The 9889-nt window shown below is 36.1% G+C and overlaps 1 protein-coding gene across 1 annotated transcript in view; it reads left to right on the forward strand.

Moving 5' to 3' along the window:
- The window catches only part of LOC133564731 (sodium channel subunit beta-2-like), a 35665-nt gene that overhangs the window by 13446 nt on the left and 12330 nt on the right, over positions 1-9889 (forward strand). The gene's annotated exons all lie outside the window — the stretch shown is intronic.

Genomic DNA, 9889 nt, shown 5'->3' on the forward strand with positions numbered 1-9889 from the left:
AAAGCGAAAGCCATTTATCAACAACATCCAGAAACGCCGCCAGCTTCTCTGGGCCCGATATCATCTAAGATGAACTGATGCAGACTGGAAAAGTGTTCTGTGGTCTGACGAGTCCACATTTCAAATTGTTTTTGGAAACATTTGACATCGTGTCATCTGGACCAAAGAGGAAGAGAACCATCCAGACTGTTATCGACGCAAAGTTCAAAAGCCAGCATCTGTGATGGTATGGGGGTGCATTAGTGCCCAAGGCATGGGTAACTTACACATCTGTGAAGGCACCATTAATGCTGAAAGGTACATACAGGCTTTGGAACAACATATGCTGCCACCTAGGCGCCGTCTTTTTTATGGACGCCCCTGCTTATTTCAGCAAGACAATGCCAAGCAACGTGTTACAACAGCGTGGCTTTGTAAAAAAAAGAGTGCGGGTACTTTCCTGGCCCGCCTGCAGTCCAGACCTGTCTCCCATCGAAAATGTGTGGCGCATTATGAAGCGTAAAATACGACAGCGGAGACCCCGGACTGTTGAACGACTGAAGCTCTACATAAAACAAGAATGGGAAAGAATTCCACTTTCAAAGCTTCGATAATTAGTTTCCTCAGTTCCCAAACGTTTATTGAGTGTTGTTAAAAGAAAAGGTGATGTAACACAGTGGTGAACATGCCCTTTCCCAACTACTTTGACACGTGTTGCAGCCATGAAATTCTAAGTTAATTATTATTTGCATTATGAAGCGTAAAATACGACAGCGGCGACCCCGGACTGTTGAACGACTGAAGCTCTACATAAAACAAGAATGGGAAAGAATTCCACTTTCAAAGCTTCAATAATTAGTTTCCTCAGTTCCCAAACGTTTATTGAGTGTTGTTTAAAGAAAAGGTGATGTAACACAGTGGTGAACATGCCCTTTCCCAACTACTTCGACACGTGTTGCAGCCATGAAATTCTAAGTTAATTATTATTTGCAAAACAAAATAAAGTTTATGAGTTTGAACATCAAATATCTTGTCTTTGTAGCATATTCAACTGAATATGGGTTGAAAATTATTTGCAAATAATTGTATTCCGTTTATATTTATATCAAACACAATTTCCCAACTCATATGGAAACAGGGTTTGTAAATTCTCGGGGTGTCCTGATACAACTTTTTTACTTCCGATACAATAACCGATATTACAGTATTAATATAGATCCGATAAAATATCAATAAGAATCATACACACTATTATCATTTTGTAGTGTGGACTATTACAAAAAGCTTAATTGAGTGAAATTACTTAATTAGTAATTCAGTAAGTCGAATGATGCAGACACGTTTGTTACTGGATACTTTCTAATACGCTTTTATGTACCTTGGAGACTATCATTTTTTTAGATTGACAAATGTGTTGTGTTTTTAGAGCGCAATATTGTTATATTAAGTACAGCTCTAGCTTGTGTGCTAGTATGTGCTTAGCTGTTGTGTAGCTGCCCGCCCCTTGTAGCCTCTAGCGCAGTGGTTCTTAACTTGGGTTCGGTGAGTCGGTCTCAGGGGTTCGGCCATTTATCAACAACATCCAGAAACACCGCCGGCTTCTCTGGGCCCGAGATCATCTAAGATGAACTGATGCAGACTGGAAAAGTGTTCTGTGGTCTGACGAGTCCACATTTCAAATTGTTTTTGGAAACATTCGAAAGAGGAAGCGAACCATCCAGACTGTTATCGACGCAAAGTTCAAAAGTCAGCATCTGTGATGGTATGGGGGTGCATTAGTGCCCAAGGCATGGGTAACTTACACATCTGTGAAGGCACCATTAATGCTGAAAGGTACCTACAGGCTTTGGAACAACATATGCTGCCACCTAGGCGCCGTCTTTTTTATGGACGCCCCTGCTTATTTCAGCAAGACAATGCCAAGCCACATTCAGCACGTGTTACAACAGCGTGGCTTCGTAAAAAAAAAGAGAGCAGGTACTTTCCTGGCCCGCCTGCATCGAAAATGTGTGGCGAAGGTCAAGACGCACCCGACTCATCGTGTAAATAAAAACTTCTCCCTATCACCGTGTTGTGGATACCCCCAAACAAAGTTCCCTTTAATTTTCCGTCTGATTTGCAAGTGTGTAAATGTTGGAATATTTACGTATAAGTTATCACACAACTCTTATGCTTCAAGGCCGTTGCTATAGTTTTTATCTATTGTGCTGAAGTTGTACTTTTCTATCCGTGCAAAGGCACACAACTTGTAATCTTGCTTTGCGAGATGTCTCGGGTCAGCCGTTTGTTTCCAGACTCTGCCTGTTGACAGCCAAGGACGGACATCGAGTACCTCAACGTGGACAAAACAGAAACAGGGCGAAATCACGGGTGTCATCACATTTCCGTTCTGAATAATCACTTGCATTACCCCTCCCTTCAGAAGCAGCCTCGGTGATGTTAACTAGGGACCTCCCCGAATAAATAGAGGAGCACGTGGGACTGCACCTTAGAGCGTAAGGTGAAAATGTAACTGAGTGTACAGCCCAATACGTCTCTCCTCATGAGTAAAATTCAACCTTGTCTCTGCTTTATTCCTTCTTCTTGTCTTGTGTAACAGATAAGTTTGGTGTTTGAACCTGACAGTAATTTGTTGTGAGTTCACGCACTGTGTTGGTTTTGTTCTTGGAACAAGGTGATGTTCGTGCACGGTTCATTTTGTGCACCAGTGGGAAAAAAAACATATGACTTATAATATATGAATTAAAAAACTGTATATATGATAATATTTTTCACTGAAGAAGGGTTCGGTGAATGCACATTCAACCTCCAACAAGGTTAAGAACCCCTGCTCTAGCGTTACCTTTTGCAAGTAAAAATACCAGAAAAGACCAGTTTTGTGTGCTTATTGGAGGACATTTAAATGTTAATATCAGTGCGCTTAAATCTGAGATTTTAGATGGCCATAAAAACTCTTAAATAAATGAAACGCTGCAGTGTCATTTAAATTTCTTTCAAACATTTTTTTTAATCAAAAAGCCTTCAGTAAGGTTATATTCTCTACCCAAACTGCTGTTATGGAAGAATCCATGCTTTTTTTCCCCCCCTGCAGTTGTTTTTATTTTGCTTTCCAGGCGTCTAAACCCCTCAAGTTATCTTTCCAAACAACAGATCGGGCCCTTGTCACGTTTGACAGGCCGCCATCGATCGGGCCCGAAATTGCTCGGCTGGTTTCGGTCGAATGGTTTTTGTGCCGCTTACTCACAAAAAAATCTGTTCTTTGTTGAAAGTCGTTGAGAGGCACTTTAGTCGGTAGTTTGTAGACGTGGATAAAAATACATTCTAGTTCTGGTGCGTCATGAATGCTTGAGGGAGGAGTTGGTTTTATTGTGGTTTTAGTTTTTGTCTTCCTGGTGGGCCGGCCAATCAATTAAACAACAACAAACAAAAACAATGCACTGCAATTCATTCTTGACATAATGCTTTCATTAAAATGATCCCTTCTATTTACAAATACTAATTAAGGTTCTAAGGCAATTTTCACACTACAGGTCAATTAAGATTTTTTTGACCCGATACCGTACCAGTTTCTAGTACCTGGGAATGGATAGCAGTACCAATTTTAGGATTTTTTGTTTATGTGGTAATACATGTGGATTTAACATTTAATAGTAAGCTGAGAATCATTAACTGAGATGTGTTAGTGTTGGGTTCTGACGTTGATTTGACCATTGAAGTTTAGTCATTTTATACCGAATATTCTACAACGCAAATACAACGTTGAAACAACATGCTTTTTGTCAATGTTTATTCAGTACCAGGCTGTAACGTTGATTGAACCATTGAATTTTGGTCATTTCCTAACCAACATTGTACAACGTTGAAAAATCATGCATTTTCACAATGTTTAATCAATGTTGGGTTCTGACGTTGATTTGACCATTGAAGTTTAGTCATTTTATACCGAATATTCTACAACGCAAATACAACATTGAAACAACATGCTTTTTGTCAACGTTTATTCAGTACCAGGTTGTAACGTTGATTGAACCATTGAATTTTGGTCATTTCCTAACCAACATTGTACAACCCTGAAAAAACATGCTTTTTGACAATGTTTAATGAATGTCAGGTTCTGACGTTGATTTGACCATTGAGTTTTGGTCCTTTTCCTAACCGTTATTCTACAACGCAAATATAACGTTGAAAAATCATGCATTTTCACAATGTTTAATCAATGTTGGGTTCTGACGTTGATTTGACCATTGAATTTTGGTCATTTCCTAACCAATATTCTACAACGCAAATACAACATTGAAACATGCTTTGTGACGACGTTTACTCAATGTCAGGTTGTCATGTTACCATTGAGTTTTGGTCGTTTTCCTAACCGATATTCTACAACGCAAATACAACGTTGAAACAGCATGCTTTTTGTCAAAGTTTATTTAGTATCAGGTTGTAACGTTGATTTAACCATTGAAGTTTAGTCATTTTATACCGAATATTCTATAAAGCAAATACAACGTTGAAAAAAACAAGCTTTGTGATAACGTGTACTCAATGTCAGGTTGTGATGTTGATTTGACCACTGATTTTTGGTCATTTTCCTAACCGTTATCCTACAACGCAAATACAACGTTGAAAAATCCTGCATTTTCAGACTGTTTAATCAATGTTGGGTTCTGACGTTGATTTGACCATTGAATTTTGGTCATTTCCTCACCAATATTCTACAACGCAAATACAACATTGAAACAACATGCTTTGTGACGACGTTTACTCAATGTCAGGTTGTCACGTTAACCTGACCATTGAGTTTTGGTCGTTTTCCTAACCGTTATTCTACAACACAAATACAACGTTGAAACAGCATGCTTTTTGTCAAAGTTTATTTAGTATCAGGTGGTAACGTTGATTTAACCATTGAAGTTTAGTCATTTTATACCGAATACTCTATAACGCAAATAAAACGTTGAAAAAAAAAGCTTTGTGATAACGTTTACTCAGTCAGGTTGTGACGTTGATTTGACCATTGAGTTTTGGTCATTTTCCTAACCGTTATTCTACAACGCAAATACAACGTTGAAAAATCATGCATTTTCACAATGTTTAATCAATGTTGGGTTCTGACGTTGATTTGACCATTGAATTTTGGTCATTTTCTAACCAATATTCTACAACGCAAATACAACATTGAAACAACATGCTTTGTGACGACGTTTACTCAATGTCAGGTTGTCACGTTAACCTGACCATTGAGTTTTGGTCGTTTTCCTAACCGTTATTCTACAACGCAAATACAACGTTGAAACAGCATGCTTTTTGTCAAAGTTTATTTAGTATCAGGTGGTAACGTTGATTTAACCATTGAAGTTTAGTCATTTTATACCGAATACTCTATAACGCAAATAAAACGTTGAAAAAAAAAGCTTTGTGATAACGTTTACTCAGTCAGGTTGTGACGTTGATTTGACCATTGAGTTTTGGTCATTTTCCTAACCGTTATTCTACAACGCAAATACAACGTTGAAAAATCATGCATTTTCACAATGTTTAATCAATGTTGGGTTCTGACGGTGATTTGACCATTGAATTTTTGTCATTTTCTAAGGAATGTTTGATAACGCAAATACAACGTTGAAACAACATTATTTTTGTCAATGTTTATTCAGTATCAGGTTGTAATGTAGATTGAACCATTGAATTTTGGTCATTTCCAAACCAACATTGTACAACGTTGAAAAATCATGCATTTTCACAATGTTTAATCAATGTTGGGTTCTGATGTTGATTTGACCATTGAAGTTTAGTCATTTTATACCGAATATTCTACAACGCAAATACATTGTTGAAACAACATGCTTTGTGATGACGTTTACTCAATGTCAGGTTGTGATGTTGATTTGACCATTGAATTTTGGTCATTTAGTAACCAATATTCTACAACCATGAAAAAACATGCTTTTTGACAATGTTTGATGAATGTCGGGTTCTGACGTTGATTTAACCATTGAAGTTTAGTCATTTTATACCGAATATTCTACAACGCAAATACAACGTTGAAAAAACCAGCTTTGTGTTACGTTTACTCAATGTCAGGTTGTGACGTTGATTTGACCATTGAGTTTTGGTCATTTTCCTAACCGTTATTCTACAACGCAAATACAACGTTGAAAAATCATGCATTTTCATAATGTTTAATCAATGTTGGGTTCTGACGTTGATTTAACCATTGAAGTTTAGTCATTTTATACCGAATATTCTACAACGCAAATACAACGTTGAAACAACATGCTTTTTGTCAATGTTTATTCAGTATCAGGTTGTAATGTTGATTGAACCATTGAATTTTGGTCATTTCCTAACCAACATTGTACAACGTTGAAAAATCATGCATTTTCACAATGTTTAATCAATGTTGGGTTCTGATGTTGATTTGACCATTGAAGTTTAGTCATTTTATACCGAATATTCTACAACGCAAATACATTGATGAAACAACATGCTTTGTGACGACGTTTACTCAATGTCAGGTTGTGATGTTGATTTGACCATTGAATTTTGGTCATTTAGTAACCAATATTCTACTACCATGAAAAAACATGCTTTTTGACAATGTTTAATGAATGTCGGGTTCTGACGTTGATTTGACCATTGAAGTTTAGTCATTTTATACCGAATATTCTGCAACGCAAATACAACGTTGAAAAAACAAGCTTTTTGATGACGTTTACTCAATGTCAGGTTGTGACGTTGATTTGACCATTGAGTTTTGGTCATTTTCCTAACCGTTATTCTACAACGCAAATACAACGTTGAAAAATCATGCATTTTCACAATGTTTAATCAATGTTGGGTTCTGACGGTGATTTGACCATTGAATTTTTGTAATTTTCTAAGGAATGTTTGATAACGCAAATACAACGTCGAAACAACATTCTTTTTGTCAATGTTTATTCAGTATCAGGTTGTAACGTTGATTTGACCTTTGAATTTTGGTCATTTCCTAACCAACATTGTACAACGTTGAAAAATCATGCATTTTCACAATGTTTAATCAATGTTGGGTTCTGACATTGATTTGACCATTGAAGTTTAGTCATTTTATACCGAATATTCTATAAAGCAAATACAATGTTGAAAAAAACAAGCTTTGTGATAACGTTTACTCAATGTCAGGTTGTGATGTTGATTTGACCACTGATTTTTGGTCATTTTCCTAACCGTTATTCTACAACGCAAATACAACGTTGAAAACTCATACATTTTCACAATGTTTAATCAATGTTGGGTTCTGACGTTGATTTGACCATCGAATTTTGTTCATTTCCTAGTCAACGCAAATACAAAGTTGAAACAACATGCTTTCTGACGATGTTTATTCAATGTCAGGTTGTGACGTTGATTTGACCATTGATTTTTGGTCATTTCCTAACCAATATTCTACAACGCAAATACAACGTTGAAAAAACATGCTTTTTGACAATGTTTAATCAATGTTGGGTTTTGACGTTGATTCGACCATTGAATTGTTGTCATGTTCTAACAAATGTTTTATAACGCAAATACAACGTTGAAACAACATGCATTTTGTCAACGTTTATTCAATGTCAGATTGTGACGGTGATTTGACCATTGGTTTAACCAATATTCTACAACGCAAATACAACGTTGCAACAACATGCTTTTTGACAATATTTATTCAATGTTGGGTTCTGACGTTGATTTGACCATTGAATTGTTGTCATTTTCTAAGGAATGTTTTATGACACAAATACAACGTTGAAACATGCCCTTTGTCAACGTTTATTCAATGTCAGCTTGTGACTTTGATTTGACCATTGATTTTTGGTCATTTCCTAACTAATATTCTACAACCCTGAAAAAACATGCATTTTGACAATGTTCAGTCAATGTCAGGTTCTGACGTTGATTTGACCATGGAATTTTTGTCATTTTCTAACCAATATTCTACAACACAAACACAGCATTGAAAAATCATGCATCTTGACAATGTTTAATCAATGTTGGATTCTGACGTTGATTTGACCATTGAATTTTAGTAATTTTATACCGAATATTCTACAACGCAAATACAATGTTGAAAAAACATGCATTTTCACAATGTTTAATCAATGTTGGGTTCTGACGTTGATTTGACCATTGAATTTTTGTCATGTTCTAACAAATGTTTAATAACGCAAATACAACGTTGAAACAACATGCATTTTGTCAACGTTTATTCAATGTCAGGTTGTGACGTTGATTTGACCATTGATTTTTGGTCATTTCCTAACAAATATTCTACAACGCAAATACAACGTTGAAACACCATCCTGTTTGTCAACGTTTATTCAATGTCAGGTTCTGACGTTGATTTGACCATGGAATTTTTGTCATTTTCTAACCAATATTCTACAACACAAACACAGCATTGAAAAATCATGCATTTTGACAATGTTAAATCAATGTTGGATTCTCACATTGATTTGACCATTGAATTTTAGCAATTTTATACCGAATATTCTACAACGCAAATACAATGTTGAAAAGTCATGCATTTTCACAATGTTTAATCAATGTTGGGTTCTGACGTTGATTTGACCATTGAATTTCTGTCATGTTCTAACAAATGTTTAATAACGCAAATACAACGTTGAAACAACATGCATTTTGTCAACGTTTATTCAATGTCAGGTTATGACATTGATTTGACCATTGATTTTTGGTCATTTCCTAACAAATATTCTACAACGCAAATACAACATTGAAACACCATCCTGTTTGTCAACGTTTATTCAATGTCAGGCTCTGACGTTGATTTGACCATTGAATTTTTGTCATGTTCTAAGAAATGTTTTATAATGTAAATACAACGTTGAAACAACATGCATTTTGTCAACGTTTAGTCAATGTCAGGTTGTGACGTTGATTTGACCATTGAATTTTGATCATTTCCTAACCAATATTCTACAACACAAATACAGCGTTGAAAAATCATGCATTTTGACAACGTTTAATCAATGTTGGGTTCTGATGTTGATTCGACCATTGAATTTTTGTCATGTTCTAACAAATGTTTTATAATGCAAATACAACGTTGAAACAACATGCATTTTGTCAACGTTTAGTCAATGTCAGATTGTGACGTTGATTTGACCATTGATTTTTGGTCATTTCCTAACCAATATTCTACAACACAAATACAACGTTGCAACAACATGCTTTTTGACAATGTTTTATCAATGTTGGGTTATGACGTTGATTTGACCATTGAATTGTTGTCATTTTCTAAGGAATGTTTTATGACACAAATACAACGTTGAAACATGCTCTTTGTCAACGTTTATTCAATGTCAGCTTGTGACTTTGATTTGACCATTGATTTTTGGTCATTTCCTAACTAATATTCTACAACTTTGAAACAGCATGCTTTCTGACAACTCTTATTCAATGTCGTGTTGTGACGTTGATTTGACCATTGAAATTTTGTCATTTCCTAACCAATTGTCACGATCCACCTCCCGGATCTGACATAGTTTTTGTTCTTAAGTCCTTTTGTGTGTTTGATTATTTTTGGACTCTTCCGATCCCTTACTTTGAGCACTTCCTGTTTCATCTTGTCACCATGGTTACTTGATTTGTTCCACCTGCTATACTTTTCTCGCACACCTGTTTCTCATTGTTTGCTTGAGTATTTAAACCTGCCTGCTACCTTAGTTCTGTCTGGATGGTTTGTTTGCGGTAAGCAGCAGTCACGTTTGTTATTCTGCTTTGTATTTACCTTGCTAAGTCACGTCTTAGCTTCGCGTGCGTTCTGCACGTCGTTTCTCTTGGACTTTGAACTCGATGCTTGCTAACTATTAGCATTAGCTTTCTGTACTTAGGCACGCTGTTTGTTTGCCTTTTTTGTCAGTGTTCTTTTATC

This window comes from Nerophis ophidion, linkage group LG13 (assembly GCF_033978795.1).
Source record: "Nerophis ophidion isolate RoL-2023_Sa linkage group LG13, RoL_Noph_v1.0, whole genome shotgun sequence".
Lineage (NCBI taxonomy): Eukaryota > Metazoa > Chordata > Actinopteri > Syngnathiformes > Syngnathidae > Nerophis > Nerophis ophidion.